The sequence below is a fragment of the Balaenoptera physalus genome (assembly GCF_965194825.1).
Source record: "Balaenoptera physalus genome assembly, chromosome: 1".
In the NCBI taxonomy this organism is placed as follows: Eukaryota; Metazoa; Chordata; class Mammalia; order Artiodactyla; family Balaenopteridae; genus Balaenoptera; species Balaenoptera physalus.
Genome location: NC_138882.1, coordinates 49,282,969 through 49,301,243, shown reverse-complemented (window position 1 = coordinate 49,301,243; position 18,275 = coordinate 49,282,969). Strand labels below are relative to the sequence as shown.

Here is an 18,275-nt window from a genome sequence, read left to right as displayed (position 1 = left end):
GACTTAAAGTCCTAAGAGCTGCCTCTCGGATCAAAAACTGCTCCTTTTAGAGAGATCCAAGGGTATGCCAAGAAGAAAAAGAAATCATGATTACCTAAAACTACTGCTGCAACCATATTATGTTACCTCTGTGAATACCTTCTTCTGAGGTGATCATAGTGCTTGCAAAATAAGGGCTTTCAACCCATTTTCATTTCTAGTCTATTTTGCTACCACAGAAAGAAGTTTTCCCTGTGTCATATAGATCAGGATTCCAAAACCACTCCAGGAGCAACAGAACTTAAAGGTTAATGTGCCTTAGGGATTACCTAAGGGGCTTCTTGGCAGAATACAGATTCACAGGCCCTACCTCAAACCCACTAATTCAGCATCCCTGGGGGTGAAGCTCATAATGCATTTTTGAACATACCCTGTCAGGATTTTCTGATCAACGGTCCTGGGACCAGACTTTGAGAAAAAATTAGAAATAATAAAGGAGAAAGGTTATGGGGGAGTTATCCCAACATCCGGGGCCGACAGAATAGAAATGTTCTTACTTTCTGTGAGTTGTGGCGTCGACACAGGGCCCTACCTGCACCCTGCTCAACACCTGAACTCCTTGTCTGGGTCAAAATGTATAATGGAAGTGCCACAGGCTGATAACACAGAAAGACCAGGGTTCTTATCCAGCCAGCTGTGAGATTTTAGGGAAGTACTTTACCCCTCAGATCATCATTCATGAAATGAGAGGTGGGCCTGATTAGCTCCATGATGCTCGATTCGCCCATGAATTCATTCAGCAAAGGCCCCAGCACTGCCTCTAGAGCGTTTCCATCCAACAAAGACATAATACGAGCCACGTATACATGTGTCAATATCTAGTAGCCATATTTCAAAAAGTAAAATTAATAATTAATTTTATTTAACCCCATATATCTGAAATGCTATCATTTCAATATGCAATCAATATAAAATTATTGAGCTGTTTTATATTTTCTGTTTTTACTAAGTCTTGGAAATGGGTATATTTTATACTTCAACACATTTCAGTACAGACCAGGCATATCTTGAGTATTCAGTAGTCAGCCATGAAGGTGCAGTCATAAAGCAGGGACCTGCAAACTAGCCCCGTGGACCAAATCTTGTCTTCTGCCTTTTATTTTAAATTTATTAGATTGAAGTATAGTTGATTTACAGTGTTGTGTTAATTTCTACTGTACAGCAAAGTGATTCAGATATATACATGCACACACACATTCTTTTTCATATTCTTTTCCACTATGGTTTATCACAGGATATTGAATATAGTTCCCTGTGTTATACAGTAAGTCCTTGTTGTTTATCCATTCTCTATATAATAGTTTGCATCTGCTAACCCCAAACTCCCACTCCATCCCTCCCCCATTCCCCCTCCCCTTTGGCAACCACAAGTCTGTTCTCTATGTCTGTGAGTCTGTTTCTGTTTCGTAGGTAGGTTCATTTGTGTCATATTTTAGATTCCACATATAAGTGATATCATACGGTATTTGTCTTTCTCTTTCTGACTTAACTGTATATATGATAATCTCTAGGCCCATCCATGTTGCTGCAAATCTGCCTGTTTTTTGTATGGCCCATTATCTAAGAATGGTTTTTATATATTTAATTATTGAAAAAAAAAATCAAAAGAAAAAAATTTCATGACACACGAAAACTATATGAAATTTAAGTTTCAGATCCACAAATAAAAGTTTGTTGGCACATAGTCCAGCCCATTCATTTAGATATTACCTAAGGCGATTTTAATAGAACAGCAGAGTTCAGTAATTGTGACAGAGACCACGTGGCATGCAAAGCCTGAATATTTGCTATCTGGTTCATTACAGGAAATGTTTACAGGCCCCAAAGAGGAAGCATAAGAGCTGGTCCTGGAGGGCTGGCTGCCTCTGGCCCTGCACCATTTGCATATAAGTAGGGCTTAGCTAAAGCTAGTCTGGGTTGATTTAGCAAGCTTCAATCCAAAGAGATGGGGGCTGGACAGTAGAGGTTCAGGGGGGCAGCCAACAAAACGGAGAACTGATGGAGATGCCGGAGCAGAAAGGAAAGTCAGGCAGGCATAGCACAGGGGCTTGGAACAAAGTGGGTCATTCTAGGGGGCAGGATACTAGACGAGGGCCAGGGTTGGAAGTGGTATCCCATGAAAGAAGGGGCTCTGAAGATGGGCTTGGCCAACTTTAGAAGACTGACCCCTTTTCCAGTGGAAGGAATTGTTTGTTTGTTTTTTCTATTTTTTTGGCCACGCCACACGGCTTGTGGGATCTTAGTTTCCCGACCATGGATCGAACCCCTGTCCCCTGCAGGGGAAGCACGGTGTCTTATCCACTGGCCACCAGGGAAGTCCCTACTGTGAAAGGAATTGGATTTGGGCCTTAACTGAAATAAGGACATAAGACAGCAGCTATCTGCTCTTATTTGTTGCTTTCTCATCTTTAAAGGTCTACTCTTATCTGGTGGTGAGCTTATTTAACCTCTTTCTAAGTCCATTACTTGACCTGCATCCTCCCTGGACTGTCATCTCAGGATCTGGATTCGGATTTTGTTGGTTGGTTAGTTGGTTTTCCTCTTGCCCTGGCTGGGTATGTGGATGATTGATAAGCAGTCTCGCCCAGGGCCTTGAGTTTAGGGAAACTTTCCAGGACAGTAATTACCTGGGATTTAGCTCCATCAAAGTCATGTTTTGATCCATCAAGCCCTCGTCCTGGCCCAACCCTTTCAATTCCTGTAAGTCACCTTTGGGTAAAATAAAGATAACATTTATTAATTTTTCTCTTTTAAACAATTGGAAAAATATGACCAAGCCTTTGGGGGGAAAAAACCTTTCCCTGACCTCTTTGATCCATTTCCTTGTGAGTTATAAATTCCTGGTAGTATTTCTTTAATGTGGTAGCATTTTTTGCTGTATTATTCCATAACTGCTCTTAACCCTTTTGACCCAATCATTTCTGCTTTCATTCATTTTAAAAAAATTCTTTTCAAGGGCTTTCATTTCCATAAGCATAATTTAGTCTGAAAAATATTTCTGTGTTGTGGGGAGGGTACTATTTGTTACATTTTTGCAGATTCAGAAACTGAGGCCCAAAGATGTCAAGAGATTTGCTTGGCTTCACACAGCTAGTTAGTGGATGACTTGAGCTAAAGTCTTTTGACTGCTGGGCTCATGATCTTTCTGCAGCATTTTACTGGCTGCCTGTTATTCTTACCCTCTCTTTCTTTCTTTGTCTCAATAATCCTTCCTCTCAACTCATTGTACCTTCAGTCCCCATTTTCTCCCCCCCCCCCACCAAGTCCTCTTTCTGCAACATTTTACTGGCTGCCTGTTATTCTTACCCTCTCTTTCTTTCTTTGTCTCAATAATCCTTCCTCTCAACTCATTGTACCTTCAGTCCCCATTTTCTCCCCCCCCCCACCAAGTCCTCTTCCTCCCTCCCTGCCACAAATACATCACGTGTTCTCTGAAGCCCCTGACTCAGGGGCTCTGCCCCCCTCGACCTGGTACTAGCTGTTAGCTGAAAGCCCTGCCGAATGGCTGGATTTCCAACCCCCTTGAGCCCTCTCCCTATCACTCCCTGAAACACTATTAATAGCTCCACTGACATCCAGTGTTCCCAGAACTGCTTGGAATCTGAGGGTGGAGGACCGGCAGTCCTGTGCCCAGAGACTGACAGACCCTTCCCACTGGGCCCTTCCTGCCCACAAGGGATGCAGGTGTGAGGTCTGTGGGCCAGGGTCCTCCGTAAGCTCCTCCTGGACTAGAGCCCTTGTTAACACGTCCAGCCCAGACCAAAGATCCCTTGACCCTCGGGGCAACCCTGACCCCTGTGTCTAGTTTGTATCCTAAATCTTTATTTTTCTAGGACACGTTATGCCTTCATTTCAATTAAAATCAAGTTACCCACCTCTGGCCCCCTCAGCATCGTTCTTTGCTGGACCAATGGGCCCACGTCCTTTAGAGTCTCTCTTCTCCCCTTCATGCACTTGGTCTCATTTTACGCTCTTTCCCCACAATCTTTTGAGCTACAACCCACTTGATTATGTGAGTAAGAAGGTAACTCTTGTCTGCTCTGGGAGAGAGCATCAAACCTGAGATGTCCAGAGCTGAGGTTTCCAGCCAGGTTTCTCTTCAGCCCTAGAGCACCCCCAGTGAGCTCACGAGACACTGGAAATTTTTCAAAACATTCAAAGGTCAATGTTAGTTACCTTGATTTTTTGTTTTAACATAAAATGCTAGAGCTAGAAGATTCTTTAGAGATGATGTCATCCATCCTTCTCATTACAGATGATGAAACTGAGGCCCAAAGAGGTGTCTAAAGTTCACCCCAACACAGTGTGTTTTTCTAAAAAAATATTTACTTATTTATTTATTTATTTTTTGTTTTGGCTGCACCAGGTCTTAGTTGCGGGATGGGAATCTTTAGATGCAGCATGCGGACTTCTTAGTAGCGGCATGTGGACCTCTTAGTTGTGGCACGCAGACTCTTAGTTGTGGCATACATGCGGGATCTAATTCCTTGACCAAGGATCAAACCTGGGCCCCCTGTATTGGGAGCACAGAGTCTTACCCACTGGACCACCAGGGAAGTACCCCAACCCCATGTCTTAAGATTTGGGAATGAGCATCATAAAATCCTGTAATGATAGGAACATTTCAGCTGTAAGAATTGAGACTCCTTGGTTTAATTTATGTTTAAGACCTTACCAGATTGTTGCTTGCCTAGTTTACTGGAATATCACCAGACCAGGAAGGACCAGGAAACATGAGAACCAAACTGTACAAAAGTTTTCTTCTGAAACTTATCTCTGCCTCTTTTTGAAGTAAGTAGTAGCTCCACTCCAAGTTTTCTATACATCTCTGAAATGTTACCTAGTCATTTATTTATTCGTTCATTTATTCATTAAACCAACATTGATTAGGCCATCTCTATGTGTCAGATATTTTTCTAGAAATGGAAGTTATAATCCTTCCCTTTCAAAGCTTACCATCTGCTTGAAGGAAAGGACACACCAGCAGGCACTATAACGTAGCATGAGAGGTAAGCCCAGGGTGCGGGGGAACACTCAGGGCAGACACCCCACCAAGACCCGGGAGGTGAGGCTGTGGAGGGGTAGTCGGGAAGGATTTACACAAGGAGACGATTGACTTCCAGGTGGAATTTGGAAGGATGGGTAGAAATGAGCTACTCTTTCATTTATTCAATAAATATTGCACCAGGCAGTATGATAAGGCAATAAGAAGTAAGCAAATATTACAAAGTGTGACATGCTAGGAAAAACAAGAAAGGTGCTGATATAGAGAACAAAGAGAAGTCACATTAAAATGATCAAGAAAGACCTTGCTGAGGAGCTGATGTTAGATACGACCTGAAAGATAAGAAGGAATTAACCATGGGAGGATAAGTAAGAGAATGGGGAGGTGGGGGGAGAATGTGCAAAGGCCCTGAGGCAGAAAATTGCCAAGACTGGATAGTAACTGCAAAAAGGCCTTTGTGTCTGGTGCAAGGTGAATATGAAAAGGAGAGATGCATGATACATTGCTAGGGAGGAAAGCAGGGGCTGGTACATTCAGGGCTTGGTAAGCCAAAGCATAATAAAAATGGGCGGCAAGGACTTTCCAAGCAGGAATAGCCCGTGTAAAGGCCTACAAATGTAGAAACAGTTGGCAGTTGGAGGAACTGGTATGTGAGCATGGCAGCCTACAGCATGGTGGCATACGTCCCATACACAGCACGAGCCAGGCACCTAGAGGCCTCGGTCGTTCCTAACCTGGCTCTAATCAACCTTTCAAATAGACTAAAACCATCGATCATCTCCCTAGATCATCTGGATGGCCGTCGTTCAGCCTTTCTAATCCGCTGCTGGAGGCACAATTTCAGAGAGCAAACTAGAAACAGCAGCTCACCCAGTGTACCAAGCTGGATGAAAACAAACTCTGCAGTCCCTGTGAGATAAATAGAAATTCAGAACTGAGACTGGCAAGGACAGCTGGCCAGCAGGGGGACAGGCAAATGGCCAATGGTTTGTGTTTGGATGATGAGGAAGGAAAGAATAAAATGCAAAAGAAAACAAGGACTCTCTCTTCAAAGAGTTGGGAAACACCCTCTGCTTCCCTTCACTTCCCAGCTGGGGAGGGCAGCGGCAGCAGGACAAGAGGTCAGGAGGAAGCATTCAGTCCCAGACACCCTGCCTGCTCCCAGGAGACCTGCTGGGGTGGATGCCACTGGGCCGGATGCCGGAAACGGGACACACAGGATGCGGTGCCCAGGCCCCTGCTGATGCCAGGGCCTGCCCTAAAGAACTGGACGTCAGCAAACAGAAAACCATTGAGACCCTGCAGCAGGCGGGGTTCCCATGGCAAACAACTGGTTCCCCCAGCACCTCCCCATCCTTCTCTTCCTGGACTAAACTTTCCATTTGATCACTTTGGGTAAAGTACAGGTTGGATAAGAGGTGCTGGGAGAGGGATGGATTTGGAAGGGGGTGTCGAGTGTGGGAAGAAGAAATCTGGTTTTTCTATTAAGTTTGAGAATTAAAAGCCAGTGGATCTCTAGGCAGAGATATAATCAGGCTGCATTTTGTTTGTGTTTTTTTTGAGCCCAGCTTTGTTCCAGCTCTGGCACTTGCCTGAGGCTCTTTTATAGCCAAAGGCCACTGGTCACTGCTTCCTCTTGGCCCTTCCCTAGCCATCACTCTTGCCTGCTGGAAAGGACACTCTGCTGCCCGATATTGTTCCCAAGACCGAGCTGGCTGAAGTCCCTCTGCCCTTTTTCAGTGGCTGACAGATTAAGGGAAAGGGAAAGGGACCCTGAGAATGTTAAAGAAAGTCGACTCCTGGGCCCCGCCTCCAAGTTTAGAAGTCATTAAGCCTTCAGTGGAGTTCTAGAATCTGTTCTTTTCACAAGCACCCTAATCTATGCAGGTTTTGATGGATGCTGAACACATAGCAAAGAAACACTGTTCTAAGGGATCACCTAGATTGGAATATAGCCCAAACCATGGTTTAAACAGACTTCCAATCACCTAGATTGGAATATAGCCCAAACCATGGTATAAACAGACTTCCAAGCATATAGAAAGATTCAAGCTATAGTGTGTATACTCCCCAGGCCGTTTGGAGCTGACAAGTATCCTTCAGCATCTTTCAGCTGACACTATAACTTTTCAAAAGAAGGAGGTTCTAAGTCTTCACCTAGTGAAACGTGTGCTCCATTCCCTCTTCCAAAATGACTCCAGGATCTCTAAGAATAGCAGGATTCATGCAATGCTGGACTTAGATTTAAGTGGGTTCACTGGCTGTCATTTCTGATTCAAACAACCCAAATAAGACACAGGGGAAGTCACATGAAGTGAACCAGAAAATGAACAGAAATGAGCATGACCAAAACGCTGGGAGGAATTCCTCTCATGTTGGAAACAGAGGAAATGTTTGTGTTGACCTTGCTTTCTTCTCTGGTGCTGATTAGTTTTAAGTGGGGTTGTTTTTATTTTTGTGTGCAGTGAATATATTTTGCTCTGAGCCTCTTCTGGCCCTTGGTTTCTCTGCCATTTAAGGCAAAGAAATTAGGGAAATCCTTAAAGGAATATTTTGGTTCTTAAAGAAACTGATTGACAAGAAATAAATACTAAGGAAGAAATGGGAAGTGATTGAATCTCTGCTCTAGAGAAAAAGATGAGTGGTGACTTGTGGAGGAAATGTGCAGGCATTATATATTAAAAGTTAACATATAGAGATTTCCCTGAATGGACCATACACTGCTCAATGCCCACGTGTCAGAGAACTAAACCTTTACTTTTATATTACCCTGTATGAGTTCATAGGGGTTGGTGGTTTTTTTTTGTTTGTTTGTTTGTTTTTTTAAGTTTCTTTTGTTTTAAATTTATTTATTTATTTATTTATTTTTGGCTGTGTTGGGTCTTCGTTTCTGTGCGAGGGCTTTCTCTAGTTGCGGCGAGCGGGGGCCACTCTTCATCGCGGTGCGCGGGCCTCTCACTATTGTGGCCTCTGTTGTTGTGGAGCACAGGCTCCAGACGTGCAGGCTCAGTAGTTGTGGCTCACGGGCCTAGTTGCTCCGCGGCATGTGGAATATTCCCAGACCAGGGCTCGAACCCGTGTCCCCTGCATTAGCAGGCAGATTCTCAACCACTGTGCCACCAGGGAAGCCCCGGGGTTGGTTTTTAAAAAGAGTAAGGATCATGCCACATTTCTTTGTATCCACTATAGTATTCAGCATGATGCTGGCCATCTACTAGGTATTCAAAAAGTCAATATTAATTGGTGGACTTTAAGAAGTAATTCTGATGGAGTGATACCCGTTCTGCGATGCATGTAGTGAAGTGTTTAGCAAGACTTATAAGCAAATGTTTTTTGGAAGCTAATTTCTAGCTGCATTCTCGGCAGTGTTCTTCCTGTGAATGCAAGAGATGCTTATTCTGCGATGTGCCTAGTGCAGTATTAGTAGAACATGTAATAAAATGTTTCTTACAATCTAAAAATAAGAAGAAGTAATTTTGATGGTTCTGATGGCTGAACAGGTTATCTTCAGGCTACATCTACTGGATAATGCCCTGGGGATGAGGTGACAAAGGAAGAGACCTGCAGTGTTTCTTCTGAGTATTGCTGTGTGCTTGCAGTATTGGTAATAACTCTCCAGAGAGATTGGCCCAATATGATCCTTCGGAGGCATCTGCAAGACCGAGCTTGATCACAAGTTAGGCTTCTGAGTTGACGAATTAAATGAGGGCAGTACAGAAGAGTGCTGAAGAGCAAAGGCTCTGGACCTCCACCACCTCAGCTGGAATCCCAGCACTACCATTCATTAACTGCATGACTTCATACAAACCACTTAACTGGTCCTCATCTGTAAAATGGGGACTGTAATAGAATGTCATAGGGTTATTGTTGAGGATTAAATGAGAGAACTCAAAGCATTTAGAAAATAGCCTGACCCATAGTAAGAGTTCAATAATGTTAGCTATTATTAGCACTAATGGGTAGTGATCAGAACTGGATTGGCTCATAAACAAAGGCTTGGGACCATGGCCACAACTCAAACCCCATAGACACACTCAGGTAGGATTCTACTTCATCTATGTCTCCTACCCAAGCTGCTTTCTACACCCGAATTTGTCACTGAATCATTGAGTATAATGACATCAGATACCTAAACATGAGGATTCTTTGCCCTGTTTCTCTTCCAGTCTCATTTCTAACAATTCCATTCTGGACAAATGTCCTGCCCACATTCTTACTGAGCATCTAGATCATCTAGAACCTGGATAAGTAAGGAAAAGAGGGGCGTGGCACATAGCAAAATGTCTGCTCTAGAAGTCACAGTTAAGTTATATTAATACAAATGGGGGTTTATGAATGACAGAAACAAAGGAATCAAAGCAGGCACATTCTCTTCTGTTTCCCACTAATAGATGCTAAAAAGTAGCCCAGAGAGAGAGGAGTCAGCTTGTTTCCAAGGGAAGCTGGGTCCTACTGCTGGGAGTAAGGACCAAAGGGAACTTCTCAACAGGTTATGAAGTTTGGCATTCTTAAAAAAAAAAAAAAATGTTGTTCTCACTTTTGCATACTTCCAGAGTCAGGAAAAGAAAGCCAGAGAAGTCAGCCACCAGATAGTTTTGGCCTTAGGATTTTTGAACCACTGTCCCCAGGTCTTCTATGGACAATACTAGCTTCATAGCATTCTCCCCTCTGCTGCTGGTCCAAAATGAGCATTACACAGTGAATGCCAGGGGAGAAGCATAAGTGTTTACATATATATTAAAAATAACATCTGAATATATACATATAATGGAACATTATTAAGCCTTAAAAAGGAAGGGAATTCTGACATACACTACAGGATGGATGAACTTTGGAAAAGAGCTAAGTGAAATAAGCCAGTCTCAAAAGAACAAATATAATTGCATTTGTATGAAATACCTAGAGTAGTCAAATTCACAGAGACAGAAGGTAGAAAGGTAGTTGCCAGGAGCTGGAGGGAGGGATGAATGAGAAGTTGTTGTTCAACGAGTATAGAGGTCCTGTTTGAGATGATGAAAAAGTTCTGGAGATGGATGGTTGCACAAAAATGCAAATATACTTACTGCCACTGAACTGTACATTTCAAAATGGTTAAGATGGTAAATTTTATATTGTGTACATTTCACTGCAATAAGAAACCACATGAAGCATGAAGAAAAATAATGCCCAAGTAGCGGCTGAAATTTCTGCTCCCTTCTTTGCATGAGCAGCTCTGCTCCAGCCCTATTAGATGAAGGTTGCCGGTTTCCAACCTTGCAGGCAGATGTCACAGCAGATGCTTTTCAGTGGATGTCATCATTGGAGGGATGCAGAATCTGCCCTGACCTTCCTATTTGCCTCACCAGTTCTGATGCCTGCTCCTCTTGAGGGTTCTGCTAAGATTGTGGAAGGAATAGAAGGAGGAAAAGCTGGCTGAAGCACGGGCGTTTTCGTGCATAGCATAGTGAGCTTCCTAAGAGAAAGGCAGGTTCTTGGAGTCACTGAGTTTATGCAGTGGGTAACTAAAAGCATTTCTCTCCAGTTCCCTAAATAAACGAGAGACTCGTCACTTCCCAGCAGCAAGTTTTGAAGATAATGAAATCAAACTTCAATTTTACATTTCAGTAGCTTTCGAATTATTTTGATTGCCACTCCACAGTAAGAAATGCATTTTACATCAAGACACAATGTGCACATTCATATCGTTGAATTTATATAACTGAAACAACAGTTTCACCAAACAATACTTGCCCTTGTTACATGTAGGGCACTGGAATGTTTAACTTTCTCCCCTCAGTTCTTTTCAACTCTATTGCATTTTTAAAGTGCTAGTTGTGCTGCATTAAATTTGTTCCGGACCTTCTAATGCATCTTGATCGGCAGTTTGGAAAATACTGCAGTATGTCTGCCTCTCTTGCCATTGGGTCAGCACGAAATGGCTTGCTCCAGGGAGCTAACCACAAGTGAGACTCTGCTAGCAAGAGGAGTCTCCAGGTCAGTTTCTCTTCAGTCTCAGAGGGAAAGAGCCTGATGTGGCAACACAGGAACCGATTGCAAAACAAGTGTGTATGAGCCACGGGCAAGGCTCAGCAGGAGAGGCTTGGATCATATGTCTGCCCTTCAGCAAAAACAGTGACTATGGGCGTCAGCAAAGTTCCCCCTTCTTGGACACCACCGCAAAGAATTATCAAATCAAATCTAATTTGGGTGATCAGGGAAAAGGCAAAAACGGGAAACTCTGGAGTCCTGCTAAGCCTTTCAGTAAGGAGTCCACAGACTATGTGTCAGTTTTTCAGAGGGAAATTAAAAGACAAGTAATGTTTGAGGACACATGTGGTGTCACCTGGGTTTTTCAGAGCCTCCAACACCCAATTACTATCTCACTTCTGGCTCCATCTTTCTTGTTGTGCTGTCTAGGGACCTGGGAAAGAGATTATTGAAAACTTGTGCCTGTTTCCTCTGTTTTTTTTTTTTTTTTTTTTTTGCTTCTCTTATAAGGTTGATGTAAGCTTTTACAATAATTTTTTTTAATCTTTTTTTTTTAACATCTTTATTGGAGTATAATTGCTTTACAATGGTGTGTTAGTTTCTGCTTTATAACAAAGTGAATCAGCTATATGTATACATATATCCCCATATCTCTTCCCTCTTGCATCTCCCTCCCACCCTCCCTATCCCACCCCTCTAGGTGGTCACAAAGCACCGAGCTGATCTCCCTGTGCTATGCGGCTGCTTCCCACTAGCTATCTGTTTTACATTTGGTAGTGTATATAAGTCCATGCCGCTCTCTCACTTTGTCCCAGCTTACCCTTCCCCCTCCCTGTGTCCTCAAGTCCATTCTCTATGTCTGTGTCTTTATTCCTGTCCTGCCCCTTGGTTCTTTATAACCTTTTTTTTTTTTTTAGATACCATATATATGTGTCAGCATATGGTATTTGTTTTTCTCTTTCTTTTTTCTCTGTTTTGAGGGACTTTTTCTGTGCATGTGAGAGAGTTCTGAAAGAAGCCCCACTAGCTCTAGTGTCTCTTCCTCATCTTATAAAGGCACTAATCCTAGCAGATCAGGACCCACCCTGGGACCTCATTTAACCTTGATTATTGCATAAAGGTCCTATCTCCAAACACAGTCACACTGGGAGTTGAGACTTCAACATATAAATTTTAGGGGGAAACAATTCATTCTGCAACAGAAGTCAATAGAGGATATAAAATGATAAAATTAAGAAGTAACACATTATTTAGAAAAATGGTGGTAAATATAAGAAATAGCTAAGAGTTAGAAGAGATTGCCCCTTGGGCAAAAAAGAACAGGGTACAGAGGACTGAGGCAGGGGATATATGAAGTTGCTGATAATTATTATTATCTGCCTTTAAAATTCAATTCCTTCATGAAGTTTCATTTGACTGAAGTTTGATTGATTAAGGCTGGGAGGAAGAGGAATTGATGGGGTGCTTTGTCATTTATCGTTGGAGCTGGGGCATGTCTGAGAATGAAAGGGAGCACTATTAGTTACATGGGGACAATAGGTGCAAATGAAACAACTCTGGATAAACTGGGATTTATGATCAGCCTTCTTATGAGGTAACTAAGGTTTGGTTTTATGGGGAAGGATTATTTCAGTGCTACAGAGGCAGAAGAATGGCTATCCTTCCAGCATTTGTGGAGTGGTGGGTAAACAGGTCATCTCAAGCAAAATCCACTCAACTGAGTGGCAGCATTCAGGGAAGTAGTCCCAACCCCTCTGCCAGGCATCTCAGGGCAGAATTCAGTGTTCCTCTATGCTTCCTAAATATCTTCTTTATACCTTTATTCAAGAACTTACCACACCCCATTGACTCCATGATTTTCTTATCTGTGTCCTGAGCTCCCCTTGCAGGACTCCCACCCCCAATACTGGACAAAATTTTGGAGCAAAAAGATTGTACCAGTGTCACCTGTTTTCCCAGAGTCTTTCATAGTAGGATAAACAGTAGGTGCTCAAACTATTTTTTCCTGAATAAATACTGATTGAAAATACAAAGGAGATTATAGGAGATTTCTTTTAAAAAGAAATATAGGATAGAGGAAAGAGAGCAAGCTAATACCTTTAAGAAAGCTTTTAAATGTCAAAAGTAAATAAAATACATCTAGAAGGCTGACCATTCCTGGAATAAAATAACCTACTCAAGTTACTGATTTTTAAAATTATCCTCTGGGCGATTGCTCTAATCTTGTAGCTAGACAGTACTTAATTTGTTGGTGTCCACTAGACAGGTTTTCATCTGCTTATTTTATCTTTGATGGGGATGAGGGTGAAACATTATGGTGAATATCAATACTAAAAAATTTAGAAGTAAACAAATTATGAGAAATATAAGAAATAAAAGTTCTTAAGTGGTCTTGGAGTAGAACTATGGGTAGGAATACATAATTCGATAGGAAAAAGCAAAACAAAGCTGAAGCTATATGTCATTTTGACAGGTGCCAACAAGAATTGCATTAAAACATTTAGTAAACATTCCTCCCCAAAACTCTTAGTAAACTGGATATGGAAAACTAATTCAATAAATGACGCAACACTAATGTAGACCTTGTAGTCGACACCATGTTCAATAGTGAAAAAATAAAGGTCTTCACGTTAAAGGCCAGAAAGAATGTAAGGAGGTGGCCATCTTGATGCTATTTTAATAATGATGAGGAGATTCTAGTCAATGAAATAAAATAAGGGGAGGAGGGTTGAAGAAAGGAGGATGAAAATTATTATTTGCAAATGATATGATTGTCTACATCACAAACCAAAGAGAATGTACTGAAAAAGAAAATAATATAAGGGACTTCCCTGGTGGCGCAGTGGTTAAGAATCCGCCTGCCAATGCAGGGGACATGGGTTCAAGCCCTGGTCCAGGAAGATCCCACATGCCACGGAGCAACAAAGCCCGTGCGCCACAACTAGTGAGCCTGCACTCTAGAGCTCGTAAGCCACAACGACTGAGCCTGCGTGCCACAACTGCTGAAGCCCATGTGCCTAGAGCCCATGCTCTGCAACAAGAGAAGCCACCGCAATGAGAAGCCCCCGCTCGCCAGAAATAGAGAAAGCCTGCGCACAGCAACGAAGACCCAACACAGCCAAAAATAAATAAATAAATAAATAAATAAATTCATTAAAAAAAAAAAAGAAAGAAAATAATGTAAAAAGATATGGTCAGTTAGAAAATAAATATACAGGAGGAGGAGTCAAGATGGCAGTGTGGGAAGACCCGATTTAACGTCTCCCTACAACTAGGGCACCTGCTGGCTGCTAGTGGGCGACTCTGATGCCCAAGGAGATGGGAGGAACCCCAGAGTGAACCGGTAGGATGTAGGGGGACTGAGGCAGGAGGAGAAGCGGAGGCCAGACAGGATCGGCGCCCCTGAGGCCGGGGAGATCAGGAGAGGCAGGTGGGAGGAGCCATCCCAGACCAGAGGAGCAGGAGAGGAGAGGAGGGCATTTGCCACGCCCACTTGAGCCCAGAAAGCCTGCTAGGCTCCCAGGTGAGGTCCCCTGCCTTCTGAGACCAGGGGTGGGGGGCACACCTGGACCCCTTCTGTTCCTTGAGACTAAGCCTCACCCCCCCACAGCCCCCAGGGCCTTTTACAGCCGTGTGGGTCCTGAGCCTTGGTCCCACCCAGTGCCTAAACCTCGCCCTTGCCTGCCCTCGAACCTAGGGGCAGGACAGGAATAAAGATGCACACATAGAGAATGGACTTGAGGACACGGAGAGGGGGAAGGGTAAGCTGGGACAAAGTGAGAGAGTGGCATGGACATATATACACTACCAAATGTAAAATAGATAGCTAGTGGGAAGCAGCCGCATAGCACAGGGAGATCAGCTCGGTGCTTTGTGACCACCTAGAGGGGTGGGATAGGGAGGGTGGGAGGAAGACGCAAGAGGGAGGAGATATGGGAATATATGTATATGTATAGCTGATTCACTTTGTTATACAGCAGAAACTAACACAGCATTGTAAAACAATTATACTCCAATAAAGATATTAAAAAAAAATAAAACTTTGGTCTAGAAAAAAATAAGAAACGAAATTAAGTTATTTGTAGTGAGGTGGATGGACCTAGAGTCTGTCATACAGAGTGAAATAAGTCAGAAAGAGAAAAACAGATACCGTATGCTAATGTATATATATGGAATCTAAAAAAAAAAAATGGTACTGATGAACCTAGTTGCAGGGCAGGAATAAAGAGGTAGACATAGAGAATGGACTTGATGACATGGGGTGGGAGGGCAAAGCTGAGGCAAAGTGAGAGTAGCATCGATATATATATACTACTGAATGTAAAATAATTGGCTGGTGGGAAGCAGCCGCATAGCACAGTCAGATCGGCTCAGTGCTTTGCGATGACCTAGAGGGGTGGGATAGGGAGGGTGGGAGGGAGGCTCAAGAGGGAGGGGACATGGGGACATGTGTATGCATAAGGCCGATTCGCTTTGTTGTGCAACAGAAACTAACACAGCATTGTGAAGCAATTATACTACAATAAAGATCTATTTAAAAAAAAAGTAAAAAAAAAAAAGAAAAGTTTCCTGTTGCCATAGAGTACTGCTTTTGATTTTATTTGTGTATCCCCATCCAGATGAAGTTGTGTAGGTTCAGTCAATTCTATTAAGAATCATCCCCTTGTAGGAGCCTGGGTAGTAAAGACTAGTAATTAAATGTTTTTCAAACCCTATCTTAGTTCATTCTGTGGAGCTGTCTTCTTTTAAACACTATAAACTTCAATGGAAGTTTCAGAAAGTGGACACCTTTTAATCGGCACTGTCCAGTAGAAATATAATGGGAGCAGCCTAAGTAATTTAAAATTTTCTAGTAATCATATTTAGAAAGGTAAAAACAAACAGGGGAATTTAATTTTAATAATTTTTATTAAACTCATTATATTAAAACATTGTCATTTCAACATGTGATTGACATAAAAGTTATTAACGAGATATTTTACTTTTTTGATATTAAATACGTAAAGTTCAGCATATATTTTTCAATTCCAGTGCATCTCAATCGGGACTCATCAGGTGTTCATTCAAAGGGTGTGGCTGGCAGTTACCTTATTATACTGTGAAGCTCTTGGTATCTTTTTTTTGTTGTTGAAGTATAGTTGATTTACAATGTTGTGTTGGTTTCAGGTATACAGAAAAGTGATTCATATATATATTCAGATTCTTTTCCATTACAGGATATTGAATAAAATTCCCTGTGCTATACAGTAAAAAAAAAAACAAAACAAAAAAACATATATTAATACCTTGTCCTAGCAGTAACAAATTCAAAAGTATAATGAAAGAGATGCCATTCACAGCAGAAATTTTAAAAATATACAGAGTACCTCAGAATCAACTTCTCAAAAATGTGTGACATGTATAGTTTAAAATTTTAAACTATATTTAAAAGCAAATGACAAATCAGGAAAGAAATTTCTAGTATATGGCAAACCAAATTTTTCTCTCTCACATGTAAATAACTCTTACAAATAAATAAGAAACAGGTGAAATTCCAATTAAAAATTGTCAAGGGGCAAATAATTTGCAAAAGAAGAAATAGTCAACAAGTCTATTAAAAATGTTTGGCCTCATTAGCAATCAAGGAAGTGCATATTAAAACAGTGAAATGGGGCTTCCCTGGTGGCGCAGTGGTTAAGAATCTGCCTGCCAATGCAGGGGACACGGGTTCGAGCCCTGGTCTGGGAAGATCCCACATGCCGCGGAGCAACTAAGCCTGTGAGCCACAACTACTGAGCCTGCGCGTCTGGAGCCTGTGCTCCGCAACAGGAGAGGCCGCGACAGTGAGAGGCCCGCGCACCGCGATGAAGAGTGGACCCTGCTTGCCGCAACTAGAGAAAGCCCTCGCACAGAAACGAAGACCCAACACAGCCAAAAATAAATAAATAAATTTTAGAAAAAAGGAAAAAACTCAACTATATGCTAAAAAAAAAAAACAAATAGTGAAATGTTATTTGTGGCTAGTCAAATTGTAATCTTTTCCTAAAAAACTGTCGGCATTGATAAGACATGAAGAAACTGGCACACTTATACATTTCTGGTAGAATGTAACTATTTGTGATTTTCGTAAGGATAATTTGATCATGTATATCAAAAGTCTTTAAAGCCTACCTTTGACCCAGTAATCACTTCTAGAAATACATTCTAAGGATTTAATCATAATCATAGATGTATACAAAACTTTGCTATAACCAAGTTTTGATAAGAGGAAAACACTGGAAACAATGATGACTGATTAATTAAAACATGGTCCATCCAAAGTAAGGAGACCATGCAGTATTACACATGACATTACAGAAGAGAATTCAATAACATGGAAAAAGTTCTCAGGTATTACATTAAAAAGAGTTTACAAGATGTGTATATAATACAACCTTATTTTAGTAAACAAACATATCTTGGAGATCTTTCCATATCAATATATACAGAGAGATCCACCTCACTTTTTAGCAACTATAAGATATTCCATTTTATGGAAGCACCATGAATATTTAACAAATTCCTATTGATGGACAGTTAGATTGAATATAGTCATTTGCTACTATAAACAACAGTGCAACCATACATATATATATATATATATATATATATATATATATATATCTGTACTTATGCACAGTCTCAGGTAGAATTTCTGGTTAAAGGGTACTTGTATTTCTAAGGCTTTGTACAAGTTTTTCCTTCTGCCTGAAGTGTTTTTTTCCTTAGATCTTCACACGGCTTCTTCTTGTCATTCGGGTTTCAACTTAAATATTACTTGCTGTCATATCATTCTGTTTTCTCTTTATGATAGAACTCATCACTACCTGAGACTTTATTTATTGTCTCGTTTCCCACCAGAAGGTAAGCTCCTTGAGAGGGGTCAGTAATAATTGTTGGAAAAATGAGTGAGTGGTGAAAAAGTGTTATATGTACATACTAAAAACAAGGCAGCCAAATGTTCACTATGGTTATTTCTGTTCATACATGAGTTTATTTTATCCTTTATGCTTATTTGAATTTTTCAAATTTCTTGCCACAGAAATTATGCTTTTGTGATCAGAAAAAGAACCTAAAAACATTTACATGTATTTTTAAGGCATGGCTGAACCCATACAATGATTGGGAGAACATAGAGAAAAATATCAGGAACTATACTTAAGTCTGGTTCTGGAGAAAAGGAATAATGAAGAATAATACAGATTGTTTATAGGATAGGACTAGTTTTTAATTATGCTTTGGAATT

The 18,275-nt window shown here is 41.5% G+C and overlaps 1 long non-coding RNA gene across 1 annotated transcript; it reads right to left on the bottom strand.

Moving 5' to 3' along the window:
* Positions 1–4,359: 4,359 nt before the first annotated feature.
* On the bottom strand, positions 4,360–16,655 carry LOC309666525. Its single transcript, XR_014267132.1, has 2 exons — positions 7,033–16,655; positions 4,360–6,983 (listed from the first exon to the last, which is right to left on the bottom strand). It is a non-coding gene; the product is annotated as an uncharacterized lncRNA (long non-coding RNA).
* Between the last annotated feature and the right edge of the window lie 1,620 nt (positions 16,656–18,275).